Source organism: Lissotriton helveticus, chromosome 3_1 (genome assembly GCF_964261635.1).
Source record: "Lissotriton helveticus chromosome 3_1, aLisHel1.1, whole genome shotgun sequence".
Taxonomy (NCBI): domain Eukaryota; kingdom Metazoa; phylum Chordata; class Amphibia; order Caudata; family Salamandridae; genus Lissotriton; species Lissotriton helveticus.
Window position 1 is genome coordinate 725,759,162 of NC_136061.1, and position 19,523 is coordinate 725,778,684.

Here is a 19,523-nt window from a genome sequence, read left to right on the forward strand (position 1 = left end):
AGTGGCATGCTATTCCATCCAGGGATGCAGCTCTGCCAATCTCATTATCAGTGCCTTAATGAATGAATGAAATAAAACTTATAAACGCGCGACTTTGCCCGGAGGCGTCAAGGCACCTACTAAGAAAAATGAAAAACGAAGAGGCAGAACTAAAGAGCCAGGGGTAAGCTTTGACAAAGAGCCATGTCTTCAGGGCCTTTCTGAAAGATTGTATTGAGGGTAGCATCCTAATTTCTAAGGGGACAGTGTTCCACCATCTTGGAGCCAGATTAGAAAAGGCTCTGCCTCCCCACTTAGCTCTTCGCACTCGGGGAGCTGTGAGGAGGACCTTCAAAGAGGAGCGAAGGTTCCTGGCGGGAACATAGGGAATCAGGAGGTCTTTTACCCCTCCAGTCTCTTTTCTGTTGAGGGCTCCGAACACCAAACAAAGCACTTTAAATGAAATCCTGGCATCAATTGGGAGCCAGTGCAAGGATTTCCTGGCGACAGTAGCTGACGACCTGCTAAACAGGTCCAGTACAAACTTCGCCGCTGCATTTTGCACCGATTGAAGTCTTTGCAACAGGCCTTTATTAGCTCCCGCTACTGCAGCTATGGGGAACTTGGCTGAGTTTCCAGAATGTCTTGTTATGGGAAGGTCTAGTCTTTAACTAGTCTTCAAAATCTTCAGTAGCGGCCGGCACGAATCGGGAGTAGTGAGGCGGGCCGGGTGGGTGGATCTAAAAAAAGAAGAAAATAACGTACCTTCTCACCACTCTCCCGCTCTGTCCCACGTCGTCTCAGTCTCTCCTCTGTGGGGCCAGAACCGGAAGCAACCAGGCTCCCACCCCTAAGCCAATGCAGCATTGTGATATGTCGGAGTGCTGTGGTCCGGCGCTCAGCCAGGGAATAGGAGCCTGGGCATGTTCTCCACACAGGCTGTGATGCAGCCAGGGTGGTGAACATGCAAAGTGTGCATGAATGTTTGGCCGGCTCCAGAGGTCCGGCCAAACAGTCATGTGCACTTAGGAGTGGGCAAACTACACCTCCCCTGTTCTGAGAGCAGAGAAGCCTACTTTTGTGGAGGAGCCATCACTGGAAATCGTGCTCTTTTCTTAAAAGAACCCTTCATGGATTTTCTTCACATAGGATAGGTGAAGGTCCTTTAGTTAATTTTGTGACAAATCTCCATTTCGGAATGCTTTGTTTGCTTTATGCTGTCACTAATTCATATTTTACTCAACATTTCTGCAATCTGGACTAACTGGAATAAGGATGAGAAAACCATACTAATTCTTCAAGATAAATAAACATTTTAGAAACGTCTACAGCTTCCCATCATTGACTGCTAATATTGAACTTGACAGTTGATGATATTTATGCCATGTTCTTTTGTTCCTTGCTCCATTCGCAACACGGTGGCAAAGGTCCATCTGACCTGTCAAGCACCATCTGGATTTCTTGGATGGGTGAACTGGGGTGTTTAGTTTATTACCTTATTTTTGCCAATCCTGATGAAAATGTGAAAACAAGGGATGGAACTCAATGTGGAAAAAGGTGTTCTGTGTTGGAGAGTGTCCCAAGATGATCATATCTAGAGACAGGAACTAGCATAAACTACCTGAGTTCCAGGGAGTGGCCGGATGATGGGATCCTGACAGTTTCCCTGCATACTATATGCTGTCATCGGGGCAGCAGTCAGAATTTAGCCCTTCAGCATTTTACCTAGGTAACAGGTTGATTTGTCTAACCCTTCTCCTCAGTGTTATCGTAAATGCCCTTATTCCTAATGTGTTCTTATTGAGCAAGGATAGGCTACCTGTGCCTATTTCCTGCTTTGATATAAAAACATGCAAACAATGCCACTTTGCAGAAACATATGAAAACAAATGAACATTTTCGCCTCTTCCTTCCAGGACTGATCTTTGATGAATGAATGAATGATGAATGAATGATGAATGATTAGAGCCTTATATAGCGCAACTTTGCCCGAAAGCGTCAAGGCGCTGAAGATGGAAAGAGAAGGCTGAGTGAGAAAGGAGGAGAAATACCGGCTAAAGGTAGTCTTCAAAGCCGGGACTGGGAATGAGAGGGTTGATCCCTAAGTTCTGCAGGAAGGGCGTTCCACATCCTAGGGACAAGGGAGAAGAAAGCCCTCCCGCCCCATCTTGCCTTCAGAATTCTGGGAACAGCAAGAAGGTTTTTGTTCGCGGAGCGGAGGGTCCTACCAGGGACATAGAGGGACACAAGAGAACTGAGGTCTTCCGCCCCGAGCCCACGAAGGGCACGATGAGTGAGGCATAAATCCTTGAAGTCAATCCTAGCTTGCATGGGGAGCCAATGCAGATCTTTCCTAATGGCTGAGCCTGATGAACGCCTAGGAGCGTCAACAACGAACCTCGCGGTCGCGTTTTGCAGAATTTGGAGGCGCTGGACAAGTTGTTTGGTAATTCCTAGATAAAGAGCATTACAATAGTCCAGGCGGGAGGCTATAAGGGCTACCGTAACTTGTTTACGGGCTTCGATAGAGAGGTAATGTGCGATTTTTCTCAGAATTCACAGAACCCGCAGCAGGTTGAGGCCGTCCTGCTGACCTACTTGTCGAAAGAGAGTGAGGAGTCAAAGATAACGGCCAGATTCCGAGCGGACTGGGTGGGTGTGGGGCAGGCACCGAGGGCAGGTGGCCACCAGTTCGCCGACCAAATCTCCTGCTTTCCTCCAAAGATGATCACCTCCGTTTTCTCCCTGTTAAGTTTGAGGTAGTTTCTTACCATCCACTCCGCGACTGCCGTCATACAGGCTTTAAAATTAAGGGCAGTGATGTCAGCGGTATGTGAGATGGAGACCATGATCTGGGTGTCGTCAGCGTAGGATACGACTTCCAGACCAAAGGATCTGACAAGCCTGGCCAAAGGTGTTACATAAATATTAAAGAGTGTGGGGCTCAGGGACGAGCCCTGAGGAACCCCACACTGCACAGGCTTGACAGGGGAGAGGTGATCGCCCAACTTGACCCTTTGTTCGCGCTGAGTCAAAAACGATGTTAAAAGGCTAAGCACCGGTCCGTCCACTCCTATTTCCCGCAGACGCCCAGCCGAAATGCCCGGGGACAGAGTGTCGAATGCAGTGAGGTCGAGTAGGACCAGCAGGGTAGTCTGGCCACTGTCGACCTTCGCACGTATGTTATTGGCGACAATTGTCAGGGCAGACTCGGTGCTATGGGCTTTACGAAAGCCGTGTTGGGACGGGTCAAGTAGGCTGGCATGATCTAAAAAGGCGCTCAGATGGGTGTTTAAGTGAGTTTCTAGTATTTTCGCTGGGGCAGGGAGCAGGGAAATGGGACGAAAGTTTTTAAGAATGCCAGGGTCCTAGGTCGGTTTCTTAAGGAGGGGCTTGACGATGGCCAATTTCCAAGGTTTCGGGTAAACTCCCTCACGAATAGCTTGATTGATCACCTCTAGAAAGGGAGGAAGTAGGACATCCCTGCATTCTTTGAAAATGTTAAGAGGGCAGGGGTCAAGAGGAGATCCAGACTTCAGGTTGTCCAAAAGCAGATTGATTTGTTCTAAGGTAAGCAGAGGGAAGTTAGTCAGATAACCCTCCTGAGGTGTGATGGAGGTGACAGCTGGTGAAAGAGTCTCCAAGTCAGAGGGGGGCCCTAGATCATCATTAAGAGCTTCTAATCCCGAGTAGATGTTCGTGATTTTCTCATGGAAATGGGTAGAGATTTGATCGCAAAGGTCCTGTGAGGCCTCAATGGGGCCAGGGGATTGAAGGACACACAGAGAGTCCACAATTTTGAAAAGCTCCCGAGGGGAGCTAAGAGAGGTAGTGATCTTAGTAAAGTGGGATTTCTTTTCTCCCAGCACAGCGGCTTTGTATTCCTTGAGCAATCTCTTGTGGATGTGTTTTTCGCGGGGGTCAAGGTGTAGACTCCAGAGCCTCTCCTGCTTTCTGCAGCCCTGCCTAAGCACTCTGAGAGTGTCTGAGAACCAGGGTGCTGTGGGGCGTTTCCTAGCAGTATAATGCTGCTTCAGCGGAGCCAAAGTGTCAACGGCTTTAGTGATAGCATTGTAGAGGGCAAGGGCCGAGGTGTCAGTTCCCCTAGAGAGAAGGGGCACAGAACTGGGCAACAAAGGGGCCAGAGTTTCATTATTTATCCCCCGAAAATTTCTCTTTAATTCCCATCTGCGGGAGTCTCCCTGCGCAGTATTGGAGGAAGGGAAGGAGAAAGTAAAAGGGACAGCTGAATGATCTGACCAAGATAACGGGAGGGGGGTCCCTATCATTATTCTAGGGTCATTGGAAAAAACCCCGTCCAACGTGTGTCCAGCAGAGTGAGTGGGCCCTATCACAGTTTGTATTAGTCCACAGGAAGTCATGGAGTCCAACAAGTGGGTAGTATCTCTTGAGGTGTCATCCTCCAGATGGAAATTAAAATCCCCTAGGATGGTTAGATTGGGCCTATCCATATAGGGTTCCAGAACTTGCGATAGGTCATGGCCGAAGCTGGACCTGGGGCCCGGTGGCCTGTAGATTAAGATGCCCACAAAGGAGATAGTAGGAATGGGGCTGAGGACAAAATACGTGGCCTGAAAAGAAACTGCGGGGAGAGTTCTGTGAAGTATTCCTAATCCCCCTCCTCTCCGGACCTGCCTGTCCATTCTGGCAAGGGAATATCCTTCGGGAATGGCATTTACAAGTTCATCTTCACCTGCGAGTGGGAATCAAACGTGTGCCCCAGAGAAGTGGAATGTTTTAAGTCTATGTCCAGTTAGCTTGAATGGTTACAGATAAAATGTAGTTTTTACATTGAAAATATGGTGATTGAGTATACGTCAAATGTGTTGGTTTTACCATTCAAGCAGTTAATGCACTTTCCTAGGCACTAAGCATATACGCACACTATATAATGTTAAACACAGTCATGTTTACATGCAAACAGGCTTCTCATACGTACATCATGCCATATTAGCATGCAATGACCTTGCCAGACTTTTGGAATAGATTTTAACAATGAATTTGATTTGCTGAGAATTTTGTAGAACAGGGCTTTTGCAGCACTTTAAATTGACACCATTGATTTTCTAGATTAGCGTATATGAATTATTTTCCTTTTATATTGTGTAAATCCCATTAGTAGTCAATTATAAGAAATCCATGTTAGAAATTTCCAGGCCAATCAGAAAATGCAAGGCCCCAATTGTAGCAACAAAGGACTTGCACTTCTGGTTTCTTGTGACCCCCTTACTGAATACCAGAAAACTTTAAACCAATTGTTACTTTTAAAACCTGACTCTCAGGGCAGCAAGGTAGGTGCTGTCAACTAGCGACTCAGAATTGAACACAGAAAATGGCACTGAACAAACCAATATCCAGTCAAATCTAATTTCTTAAACAAATTTAAAAAAATGGTAAATTGCTTTTATGTATGCAAAACTAAATAATACACACATTACTAATTTATAGAGACTGGCACGTTAAAATTCTAATGGGTAATCCCCTCAAGGGCTTTGCAAACTGCAGGGGACACAAAGCAAGGAAAGGTAAGAAAGGTCAAATAACCTGCGAAGGTAGAGATTACGAGTTGCATGGTGTTGGCAGGATGGAAATTGCACACCCATAAATAGCTGGTATTATGCAATATCAGGCCACTGGTGCTATGAATTATGAGTTAAACCCCACATAATGGGGAATAACTGTGCAGAACTAATTCCACACAGAATGCCAAATTCCATAGGATTTAACACACACATTTACCACCATTCTGTGAATATATGTGGGCACTGCATAATGAGGGTAGAAGAAGCAGGTGAGAAAGATAGGCAAATAAATGCGACAATGTTACATGCTGTAGGAGGGGTCAGGTGTGAACAGGAGGCCAAGGCTGGACAGCTGTTGCAATTCAAGCCTAAAGTGATCTTATCTGCAGGCTTGTCTGGCAGGTAAAAAACAGTTTGTGTGCCCCCCAGTGGGAAATTAGAATGATGGAGCAATGGGCCAGTCTTGATTCAGTGGCACGCTATTCCATCCAGGGATGCAGCTCTGCCAATCTCATTATCAGTGCCTTAATGAATGAATGAAATAAAACTTATAAACGCGCGACTTTGCCCGGAGGTGTCAAGGCACCTACTAAGAAAAATGAAAAACGAAGAGGCAGAACTAAAGAGCCAGGGGTAAGCTTTGACAAAGAGCCATGTCTTCAGGGCCTTTCTGAAAGATTGTATTGAGGGTAGCATCCTAATTTCTAAGGGGACAGTGTTCCACCATCTTGGAGCCAGATTAGAAAAGGCTCTGCCTCCCCACTTAGCTCTTCGCACTCGGGGAGCTGTGAGGAGGACCTTCAAAGAGGAGCGAAGGTTCCTGGCGGGAACATAGGGAATCAGGAGGTCTTTTACCCCTCCAGTCTCTTTTCTGTTGAGGGCTCCGAACACCAAACAAAGCACTTTAAATGAAATCCTGGCATCAATTGGGAGCCAGTGCAAGGATTTCCTGGCGACAGTAGCTGACGACCTGCTAGACAGGTCCAGTACAAACTTCGCCGCTGCATTTTGCACCGATTGAAGTCTTTGCAACAGGCCTTTATTAGCTCCCGCGTATAGGGCATTACAATAATCAAGCCGAGATGTTATCAATGCTACCACAGTTTGTTTCCGGGCTTGCACGGACAGATAGTGCTTAATTTTCCGCAGGATTCCAATGATGCCCCAACAAGTGGAGATGGTCCGCTTTACTTGGAGGCCCATATCGAGGGCCGGGTCAATCATAACCCCTAGATTTCGTGCTGCGAGGGTTGGAGCCGGACAAGTCCCCAGGGATAAAGGCCACCATTCAGCCGACCAGATGTCTTCCTTCTCGCCAAACACAAGGATCTCCGTCTTTTCGCCGTTTAGCCGCAATGAATTGTCAATCATCCAATGGGCGACTGCCTCCATACAGAGTCTAAACTTGGAGGCAGAAGAACTGACAGGCTGGGCGACAGACAACAAGATCTGAGTGTCATCGGCGTAGGACACTACCTCCATCCCAAAAGATCTAATAAGCCTGGCCAGGGGGGTCACGTAGATGTTGAACAGGGTCGGACTTAACGCCGACCCCTGTGGGACCCCCCACTTCATCGGCAGGGAAGGAGATAGGAACTCACCCAGCTTCACTCTCTGTTCCCTCTGGTCCAAGAAGGAGGCCAACAAGCTGAGAGCGGGCCCCTCCACCCCTATCTCCCTCAGACGAGATGTTAAGACGAGGGGAGACAGGGTGTCAAACGCAGCTGTGAGATCCAAAAGACCAGAGGTTTCCAGAAAGAATGAAAGATGCTGGTGAAGATGGATTTCCAGCATCTTTGCTGGGGCTGGGAGCAATGAAATGGGGCGGAAATTTATAAGCACCTCCGGGTCCAGCGACGGCTTCTTCAAGAGCGGCTTCACCACTGCTTTCTTCCATTGGGAAGGAAAAATGCCATCCCTCAGAGCCCTATTCATGATCTGAAGTAAAGGGGGCAGGAGAGTGTCCTTACATTGTTTAAGGAGATAGAGAGGACAGGGATCGAGCGGTGAACCAGACTTAGTCTTAGCCAGAAGGACTTCCAGTTCCTGTAAGCGGGGGAAAGCTAGACAACAAGGTCGAATTAGCGAGTCTAACAGACCCTAGGAGGGAAGGGATCTGAGAAGTAGGAGAGGTAGAGGAAGATGTTGGAGTCCTTTGGAGCTCAAGGGCCGAGACAATATCAGCTATTTTGTCATGAAAAAATTCAGCTATGTTATCGCACAGCTGTTGCGAACAGGTAACAGGATCGGGGGTCTTCAGGGTGATCAATGAGTCCACGATGTTAAAAAGCTCTTTCGGCGAGGTAAGAGCCCCGGTAAGGTTTGAAAAATATTCCTGCTTAGTTCTTATGACCTCAGCCCTATATTCCCTCAAAAGGGTTTTGTGAATTATCCTATCCTGTATGTTCCCACTAGTCCTCCAAAGTCGTTCCTGCTTTCTACAGCCTTGTCTTAATAGCCTTAAAGACTCGGCATACCAGGGGGCCAACGGCCTTTTTCTAGCAGTGTAACGCAAGGAAGCAGGTGCAAGCTCATCCACGGCGGCAGAGGTGACGTCTTCAAACCTCCGTACCGCCGAGTCCACTTCCTCATCCATCGAAATTGCCATGGTAGAAATAAAAGGAGCTAATAGCTCATTAGTAACCCTCCTCAGATTCCGCCTGAGTTCCATTTTGCTGGGACCCTTCGGGATATTATTAGTAGGAGTGGTGTCCGATTGCAGCGGAACAGCAAAATGGTCTGACCAGGTGAGCGGTATGGGGGCATCTGCGGACAGACGCCTATCATTCGAAAAGACGCCATCTAGCGTATGGCCCGCCTGGTGGGTGGCACCTTTAACTAATTGCTGCAGACCACATGCAGATAAGGTGTCTAGGAGACAGAGAGTTTCTTTTGCCTCTAGATTTTCTAGATGAAAATTCATGTCTCCCAAGACTGTAACATACTCACAGCCAAAATAAGGTTCTAGGATACTAAGCAGATGCTGACTAAAATCTACTCTGGGCCCCGGGGGTCTATATATAAGCACGCCCATAAACGGGACGGTATAGGATGCATTAATAGAAAAGTGTAGGGCCTGGATGGCTTCATTTGGAGCTGATAGAAGTGTAATGCGACACGAGTGGGAATTTTATACAAAATACCAAGCCCTCCACCAATACGACCCACTCTATCTAATCTGACTAAGATATAACCATCTGGGACTCCCTCTACAAGATCCGGCCCAGAGGAATCTTTGGCCCACGTTTCAGTAATAAAGACCCACGAAGGTATATTAACCACAACAAAGTCCTTAAAAGAGACATTGTTCTTAATTAAAAATCTGGCATTAATCAAGAAGCCATGCTCTCCACTTGTGATGTGTGAGGAATTTACTAAAGAAATTTCGTTTGTGGACCGGGGGGAAAACACAGCTCCCGTACAGCGAGACCTAAGACACCTACAAGTGAGTGAAGAATGCAGAGCCTCGGGGGTGAGCAAATGGTGGCAGGGTAGCCGAGCAGGTTTAAAATCCAGCAGAACCTGGTAAGGATACCTGAATCGGCCATGTCCGCTCTCGATGAAACTAATGGCAGCTAAATCCCCTATGCATTATCATGCCTAATCCTTAAAACACACAATACCCCAATTATGCCTAAGCAAACATGTGAGATACATTTCTGACAAGTGCAGCATTTTGACTTTGTCATGAATGTCCCCATACATTCTACAGAAGAATATATGTCCTACATTTAAAGATAGTAGCAGTATGGGTCTAAGGTTCAGGACCTTTCCTTCTTTCATGCCCTGTTTAGTAGTTTCTTGACCTACTTGTAGCAGCACCCCACTGTCCTCAAGTCATATAAGCCATCCTGTCTGTACTCTTAAACATACTTGGAAATCTGCCACTTGCAGAGTGCCTTTGTGTCCAGCAGACATTTGAGGGACCAACTACTAGAGCATCATCAGGCATTACCTGTTCACAGAAATCCAAGGGGGGCCATGTTCCTTTAGGGTTCTCAGACAGTACATCCTCTACTGTCCTCCAGGGAAAAGGAGAAAGCTAATGTCACCAGCCTTGGGGACAGAGTGTACTTGTGTACAATATACAAGTTCAGACTATTCCATCCTTTTGCTAGGGTTGATCAATTCAGTGACCCTTTGTCTTACGCTTCAGTGGTTCCACACTTCTCAAAGTCCCCTCCCTTGTGATCGAGAGTTTTAGGAGATGGGAGTCCCTAGCCTAACACATATGTTACAATACCCCTCCACCATGACTGACACCTTTTAGAGCAACCCACACACTGGTCAAAACTCCTGCACAGCTCTCTGGGAATTTCTAAGATGGAAATGTCAATGAGGGCTGAGAAAAACCTGTGGTCTCTACCTGACTCCTCTCAGACAGATCGGGGCTCTTACTTCCTTTTTTTTTTAAAATAATTTTTATTAAGAATTTTTTCCCCCGTTTTTTTTATATAACATGAGCAGGGCACAGTGATTACAATACATTGAAACGCAGAATTATACATACAAATTCAAACATAAATCTAGACAAGTTCTTAGTCTTTTAAGAGTCTATACCGAGCTTCCATCGGATAAAAGGTTCCCAAATTTGCATACCCAACTTCTTACCCTTTTTTCCCTTTCTAGCGTATATGGCTGTTTCCAATTTTTGTATTGACATTACTTTGCCTAACCATTGGTGATATGATGGGGGGTGAGGATCTAGCCAAGCAGAAGCCACTAACAATCTCAGGATCGCCATTGCCACAAATATAAAAGTTTTACAGTTCGGCTGCTCGTCAGCGCTTAACCCCAATAGCATAATGGCTGGTGTTAACTCTATTGTTGTTGACATTGCGATCCAAAAGAAATTCACGATATCCTGTTTCAATTTATCCAGGTGGGGACAGACTGCAAAAATATGAATCAAGTCAGCATCTGTGCTTCCACATCTAAAACAGGTAATACCAGATTTACCACCCCACTGAGCAATCTTCGCGGGTGTATAATATAGATGGTATAATATCTTATAGTGTTGGGCCTGAAGGGACGAAGAACAAAACATTTTTCTCCCCATTTCCAGTGACTCAGTGAAAATATCCCTCCCCATATCTAGATCCAAAGACCATCTATCTACCCATTTCTCTAAATCATCTTTCTTTAGGTTCGTCATTTCTAAGTAGAACCTTTTAATAGTGCAGTCAGAGCCACTTTCTATAAGATCCAACAATGTATTTCTTTCAAAACCCAGTGCACCCCCTTGTTTATTTAAAAGACAACTTCTTATTTGGAGGTATTTAAAGAAATGTTTTGTATCCAAAGTAAAACTGTTTTGCAATTCCGTAAATTGTAATATACCGTGAAGGCCCATCATGTCTCCAACTTTTCTTATCCCCCGCCTATCCCACTCTTGAAAAACAGTTCCCGAGAAAACCTCGCTAGGTAAGGAAGGGTTATCTTTTAGTCTGGTATATATGTTATACTTCCCAATTCCCACCTTCTTAGAAAATCCTTTCCATATATTATATGCAGCCATTACTGTCTTGAAACGTGTTCTTTTGAAGTAGCTACCCTCCGTGAATCTTAAGAATACATTTTCAGCATTCGTGCCAAGGACCAAGCCATAGATAGCAAGCGACCCAAAATTATCCCAACCCTCCGCTTCGGCACCACCAGTCAAGCCCACCATACATTGCAATGCTGCTGCCCAATAATAAAGCTTTAAATCTGGTAGTGACCAACCTCCTCTTTCCCGCGGGAGCGACATGAATCTCAATGCCCTCCGCGTCTTGCCTTTTGCCCAAACAAAACGGTTGACCATTTGTTCACAGATTTTAAACCACTTATTGTCGACTAAGAGTGGGATTCCTCTAAAAACAAACAAAAATGTTGGCAAAACCAGCATTTTAATAATGTTGACTCGTCCTACTAGTGATAAGTGGAGATTCTCATATCGATCAAGATGTTTCTTTACTTTATCTATTATTGGGATGATGTTTTTTTCCACCAGATTGTCAAGGTCAGCTGAAATATTGATACCTAGATAAAGCCCTTCCTGTACCACTCGGTTATCATCACAAATAGTCATGGATGTTTTAATGATCTGAGTCTTTGAGGTGTTCACGGCATAACCCGATACATGCCCAAATTTGCAAGCCTCTGCCTCTAGCAGCCCGATCGCCTCCGTGGGGTTTGGTGTTATCACCGCCATATCATCAGCGTAAGCAAGTATCTTACAGGGACCCAGTAGTGTATTTAGCTGGGTAATATCTGGACATGACTCTATCCTACGGATTAGTGGGTCCATGTACATGGCAAATAAAAGCGGCGAGCAAGGGCACCCCTGCCGTGTGCCTCTCTTAATCTGAAATTGTCCCATGATGCCCCCATTAACTCTTAAAGCTGCAACCGGTTCCCTATACAGAGTCTGTAAGGCTTTCACAAAGCCCCCCTTTATCCCAGCTCTTAATAGGGTGTGCCACAGATAGTCCCAGGAGACCCAATCGAACGCCTTCTCAACATCTAACAACATTACGGCCATCGGGTCTCCTGTGACTTTGGTGGCATCAAACATGGTTATGACTTTCCGGGTGTGATGTGTCGTCCCTCTACAGGGAATAAAGCCATGCTGGTTACTGCTAACCAGGGCACCTATTATTCCTGCAAATCTCGTTGCGAGTGCTTTCAAATATATTTTGGTGTCATTGTTCATCAACGTAATTGGTCTATAAGACCCTGGCTCAGTCGCCGTCTTCCCTTTTTTTAATATTAAAACAATATCTGCGCCACTCCGAGATTTGGGGATAGACTCCCCAGACTGTGCAGTTTGCATCGTTGTAATTAAATCCTGCCCTAGACTCCCCCAGAAAGTTTTATAAAACTCTAAAGGCAGTTGATCCGGGCCAGCGGCCTTTCCAGAGGGGAGATTGCCCATAGCTTCTTTAACTTCAGTGTAATCCAACGGTTTCTCCAGTTCTTCTGCGTCTTCGATAGTAACCCTCTCGACCGGGATATTCCGAAGATATTCCCTTGTCTCTTCAGCATTACTGGAATATTATTCATCGTATAGTGTCTGATAAAATTTCCTAAAAACTTCCCTTATTTCCTCCGAGTCTGAATGTAACCTTCCATATTCATCCCTAATCTCCCTAACAGTCCCAGTTGCTGCTATCTGTCTAGTACGCATGGCGAGTAAATGTACAACTTTTTCGCTAAACTCGTAGCATCTCTCCCTTTTAATAGTGTAGTATTGAGCTGCCTTATTCGCCATTTCATCCTCAGCTTCACTTTTTACTTTCATCAATTCTATGATTGATTCTTCAATCGGTTCGCCCCTTATAACGCATTTATGGAGCTGCTCCTCCGCCTCTGAGACGGCCCTCTCTATATCACTATCCCTAAGTCGTGCTACTTTCCGTTTGTATGCGCTAAAGCTGCATGTCTCTCCACGAACACCAGCCTTGAAGGCATCCCATACAACTCCCACTGGAGCACTCCCTCTGTTGTTCTCGAAGAACTCACTGATCTATTTGGACATATGTTGTGTATAGTTATTATCCAAAAGGAGCCCTCTTTCAAAAGTCCAGATCCTGCTTAATCGTGTTCTCCCTTCTGACTTCATTGTTAGTACTAAGGGGTTGTGGTCACTAAAAATTCGTGGGAGCCTATCGATTTCTACTCTGGTCATTAGGTCATTAGATATCAAGAAGTAATCTAATCGAACACAAATACGGTGTGGTGCAGAATAATATGTAAAACCTGTTTGGTCCGATCTAATACTACCCCAGTCGTCTTGCAAGATATTGTTCTCTATAAGATTGACCAGTGCCTTATGTACTCTTTTCTTCCTGCCTTTATAGGTTCCAGTCAACCCTGCCCCCAGCCCGTCCGCCCGGTTAATATTTAAATCACCCCCTATAATAACCTGAGGTGGCCATCCTGCTAACTCTGCATCCAGAAACTGCAAAATTTCTGGATCATCCTGGGTTGAACCATATACTGCCACTAAAGTTGTCCATACACCCTCTATTAAGGTCTCAACCGTAGCCCATCTACCCCATTGATCCTCTAGTTTTTTTCCAGTTACCACATTTTTACTTCTTGAGAGGATAGCTACCCCTCTGTTTTTCACCCCCAGCTTAGATCTTGCTATTAAATGGAACCCCAACTGATTAAGACAGAACTCCTGGGTACTCATTACGTGTGTTTCTTGTAAGAATATATAGTCTACATTCATCTGCCGCAATCGGACTGCTATCTTCTGTCTTTTTTGGGCGTCATTCAACCCACAGACATTCCATGTTACAAATCTAAGTGACATATCTAAATATAAAGGGGCTACCGGCTGACTGCTCACTACTAGTAACCAACTTAACCAGTTTGCTCTTCCCTACTTCCATTTCAAAAACTATCTTGACACTCTTATACCTTTCAATCCAGCACCTATACTCATAGTTCCAGTCTAAATCAAGTTCTTCATCTCCAATACTCATGTGCCCTGCCCCATTTCCCCCCCTCCCCCACCCCTGACAACCCTCCCACAGATACCCACCCCCCCTACAGGTAATTAGGTCAGAAGGACCTATGTCTGACCGACGATGCCAACAGGATGTCCCACCCTCCCTCCCCCTGATACTCGTATACCATAAATTTCTTACATGGTGCTCCCCCCTATAATGCCAATAAACCTCAACTCATCTACCCCCAGTGTCACCTAAACCAGTCAACACACACCAATATACACCAATTCACATCAGTTCACACCAGTGTACACCCACCCCTGTCCCTGATCCATCAGTAAAGAAAAAAAGAGAAATAAGTCATAATCTTAACTAATAAGGCAGAGAAGGCAAATAAAACAGATAGATTAAACATTTAACCAGACAATAAGCTTCTGCTACAGCATAATATTATTATTATCGTTATCTCTTCACTTTCTACTTCTTCCGGGGAATGACTCTAGTAGCTACCACTTGAGCGTCATGCTCTGCAAGCTCTTTATGTTGTGCCTTATGTTTACCTCTGGTTTCACGCAAGAAGCTAAGATACTCTTGCGCCACGATTTCAGAATAAAAGACCCTAAAGTTTCCATTTAATCCAACCTTCAATCATGCTGGAAACAAAAGGTAAGCCTCGCAGCCAATATTCTGAAATGGATTAATCATCTGCCGCATCCACCATCGCCTTTCCACGGTGGCGTGGCAGCAGTCAGGGCGGGCAAAGAAAACAACGTCCTTATAGGTGCTCCTAGCCTGTGGTTTTGCCTTACTGATTATCTCTTCACGTAGTAAAAAGTTCCCTACATAAATCAATATTGCACGAGGCTTGCCCTGTGACTCTTTCCGTGTCATCGGGAACCGATGTGCCCGTTGTACCTCGTGATCCCAATCCCATGAGGCCATCTCCGGGAAAGCGCCCTTTAGTAACTCGACCACAAACCCTCGTACATCCCCCCCTCCTTTCCTTCCTGTACACCAAGTAGTCTGACATTATTGCGCCTCTGTCTATTTTCGGATTCCTCCAATTTCCAAAGCATATCAGTTGTGGTCTTGTCCTGGTCTCTCCTAGTGTCCTGCAGTTTCACCACATCGTCCTCCAATTTGCCCGTTCTGTCCTCCACCTCAGATACTCTCCCAACCACTTCTTCATACATTTTATTGATCTTATGCAATGAGGATTGAATTTTTTTATTAGCATGTCTGGCTCTTCTACTTGCCCTTTGGCTCTCAGCACGAGCCTCTTCCTGTATTTGCTTTAAGGTAGATAGTAAAGCTTCAAAGTTAGAGGCATTTCCCTTAGATCCCTGAGGGTTAACATCTAAAGTGCCCTCATTCGAATTGTCGGGCCCTCCCATAGACACTGCGTGGCTTTCCAATGTATTGTCCCACTCAAGTTTCTTTGCAACTGACTTCACCGGGATCCCACGGTGTGCTCTGACCAGGTTCTTTTGCCTAGAGTTATTTCTTTTAGTTTTGCTCTTGCACTTGGTTCTACTTTTCGTTACTGGTTTATTCATCTCTGTGGGAGCGGGTTTTTGTATCACCTTAGGACCTTTTTGGACTGTGTCATGCTCCAGATCAATAGACTCCGTATCGCTATCCAAAGGGGTTGAAGCACTGTCCGATTCTACTTCTTTATCAATATCTGAGTCAGTACCAACTTCAGAGCCTGCAGATGTTTCCAGGTCTGAGTCTGACACAAAATCCGAATTACTGTTCTCGCTCTCGTCCTCGTCATCTGTCTCATCATTGCCGGTAAAAAAAACGTCCTCGCTAGGAGAGGCCAAAACTGACCCCAATATGGTTGGTATTTTTTTGCCGACCTTGTAGATTACACTCACATTTATATTTGCGTTTGTGGGTTTCTTAGCCCCTAAATTCGTCAAGTCAGGGACTACTTCTTTGTCTCCATCTCCCCGGATCAGCTCCGATGTTGATGTTGATGTTACATCTATATGCCCACTCTTACCAACTAGGTGTACATTAGCGCGAGCATCATCATTAGCTGGTTCGGTAACAGATACTATAACTGACTCTGTCTCTTTAACTGCAGCTTCACTCTCAATGCCTTCCGCCTTTGAATACTCGGCCCGCCCCCTACCGGGTCCATAGAAAAGTCTGGCGATCTCGAAGGCTCTGTAATTTCACTGCCGCTGACAGGCTCCGCCGAGCAGGTCACTTCTTTGGTTGCTCCCGCGAGGCTATTCAGCTGTTTCTCTCTAATTATACCGCACAGCGATACCAACGACGGGACCATGAACACTCGATGCAGAGCAGGCTGCAGAACAGGTTGGACACTCGGTAAGGGTGAGAATGTTTCCACAATCGTGGTTTGTCGGAGCAGAGTCTCTCTCCCTGTTACCTCGCCAACGGAGGCCGGCACCTCATTGCTTTTTTTAGATAAAGCCGTAATTTTTTTCTTCTCAATTTCCTTTTCTCGAATCTTGCGCATTTTACTCTCTTTAGCTGCCTCTCGTCTCTGTTGCGCTTTTGTTCTCGCTTTTCCTCTCAAGTTAGAGGCTGGGGCTCCGGAGCCATCTATGGGCGCTTCCTCGTCATCTTCATTGCCCCATCTATCTTGAGGATCACGGGTTTTCTTAGGTGACCGCAGGAGTTTAGGAGCCATTAGTCTGAGTAGCTCCTTCCAGTCGATCCGCCCAGGCTGCACTGCCCGCGTTACAAAGAGAGAGCTAACCTTAGAGAGGGTCCTTTCCTTAAACTGAGCGATAAAATCCAATCGTAAAGGCCAAAGAGCAAGAACTCCCAACATCGCCACCAGCAGCTGCTCTCTTATGAATTCCTCAGTTTTCGCTTCAGCGTCGCCAACTTTTCTCCCCAACTCATATCAATCCAATCGGGTGACAATCCAACTCTAAGAGGTTACTCCAATTGGTATCCCATTAAAGCATCGATTCTGTGGGGGTAAGCGTCTGAAAAGAGAAGCACCAGATGCACCGCATACAACACCATCAGGAGGAAGGTCAGATGCGACTCTCCTCTACAGCGTCCCGGTGGCCATCTTGCCCCGAGGGGCTCTTACTTCCAAGACCTCAAAGGGAATTTTTGGGGTGGCAGGTGCCAGCATTGGGCCCGCTCTCTTTTTATCTCTATGAGAAGGATATCCCCAGGCTTGTCGGAGAGAGACAGATAATCACTGTATAGAGAATTATTCTCCTTTATCTCCCATGCTAAGATTGCTAATCCTGCTTGGTGGGCCTATTGTTCAAGAAGAGGCTTCAAATAGCCCGATGGTCAGCAGAGTACTTAATGTAGGGAAGCAGGATAGTTCAAAGCCTCAATACAGTTAAGGCTGGTTCAGGTAAACATTGCAAATCGCATTCATAAATAAATGCAAATAGGATCAAAGTGATACCAAACAGGACTTTAAGACCCTAGAATATAAGGGAAAAGTCCCATCTGTTGGTCTTCAAAGTTGTGCCAATCAAGAGTAGCAGTTTAGGGATGTTTTACCCAAAGTGTAAAAGCAGTTAAGCACTAAGCAAATGTATACTTCATCCAGAAAGAAAGGGACGTTTCTTTTTGGATTCTCAATTGAAATATTTGGCATAAACAGGCATAATCATGTTGCCCGTGGGTCCAATCTGCAAAAGTTCTATTTGAGCACAGATACCGTGCTGAGTCAGACACCATTCTTCAAAGCTGACCATGTCCATGGGTGTACACATGTGTCCACCTGGGTTCATGCATAATTAGTGCAGAGCTTCTTACCTCAGCTATGCGTCAGTGGTCCATATAATAAATGCATTAGTGATCCTTCATTATAAAGATCTCTGATGTATGGCTGGGGTAAAAAGCTCTGATTGTCACAGATCAAGGGGTAAGACGCTCAGATTATTATAGATCAAAAACATTTAAAACATATGTTTATAGGGAATAAGACAATATTAGGGAGATTTGTTCATGAGAAGTCCAACACCAGGAAAACCAAAAGCAAAGAATAGCATGTTTATACAGGTCAGAATCTACTTTCTGACATCAATTAACCAAAAAATATGTTCTGCATGCATGCAGTCTATTAATACATTCCTCATGTCAAATAAAAACAAATATGTAGATACGAATTAGATGCATACCCTAATTCAGGTGCATATGAAAGAAAGACAGAAGATGTAGCTTCCCCTGAGAATTGGTGTGTGTGCTTTGATGCATCGAATTTAATTGCACAGCAACATCTATGCTTGCAAATGTATGGTACTTTTTACCCAAATGTGTGCTGTTTGGATGCCTTAGTCAGTCAGAAATGCCAGCAATTAATAAAGAGTCTGTACTCTTCATTAATTGCCCTCGCTCATTCATTTGTTTTACATTAATCTCAGGATAAGGTTATTGGATTTAAAGCATTATTTTTGAACAATTAAAGACATCAGCACAAATACAATTTCTTAAACATTTCAGAGCAATACTGGGCCTTTAACAAAATTATCCACTGTGCAATATTTTGCCTTGTATGACCCTTGATTTCACCTCTTCCATCACAAACTTCATCATTTGACTGCTTTTCATAATATTGTTCTTTGAGGGTCCGAAGTAACTCTGTTTCATCAGTTTGTGCAGCACAGAGACCCCCTTTTATTATTAAGTAAAAGAACAACACAATATTATTATTATTATGTATTTTTTTCTTTGTCTCCTTCATGACTAGACTTACATATGATGCTGAGTAACAAGTATGTATATTTTGCAGCATCAAGTATATTTAAACCACACATCTATAAATTGCAGTACATATTTGTATTTCCACTTGTCAATATTATGATTTTTAATCAAAAAGTCTAGACAGTACTCTATTAGCGCAAACATTTAAATATTGCACTAAAATGACAAAATGTCAAGCTCACCCAATTGCCCCTTGGTTAATTATTTTTTTTGTCAGAAGAAAAAGTCTGGGTCATGCCTGGCATAGGCACTATACTCAGGATGACAAATATGAGGCCAAAAACTGCCACTAAGGAATATCAGAGTTATTGCTAGGTAGCCTAAACCGCTTTTTATGCTGAAGAAAATTGACACAGCCCACAATTCTTCTAAAGATCCCTTCCATACATAATGACCCTCTGACTATTATCTCTCTCGTAGGCAAGATGCAACAAACATACAGATTCTTTCTTTAAATAGGTCACCGCCATCCCTGCCTCCTTTAATAGTTCTACAGTGGAGGAACTGGGCATTCTGCCAATACCTATTCCTGAACCTACATTGCCAGCTTTTAACCCCATTGATGAAGCCAGCTTCCTGGCTCTGCTAGGAGTTACTGAGTCTGGATCTCCTTTGGACCTTCTGCCACTTAGATGGTGTGCCCCTCCTATTCTCAAAACATGCTATAGTGGTTCCTGTGCTAAAAAAAAAGTTTTGACTGGTTCTGGGACAGTGAATATTCGCTCAGTTTCGTTTCTACCTATATGTATGAAAATATATTAAATGTCAGAATATTTAGAATTGTATAAATATGTTTACACATTCCAATAATGCTTTTCAACTGGTCATGCCACAGAATCAGCGA

At 44.8% G+C, this 19,523-nt stretch overlaps 1 protein-coding gene across 2 annotated transcripts in view; it reads left to right on the top strand.

Annotated features, from left to right (window-relative positions):
* Positions 1-19,523, top strand: part of SPON1 (spondin 1) — a 1,249,069-nt gene that overhangs the window by 1,208,547 nt on the left and 20,999 nt on the right. The window lies entirely within an intron of this gene.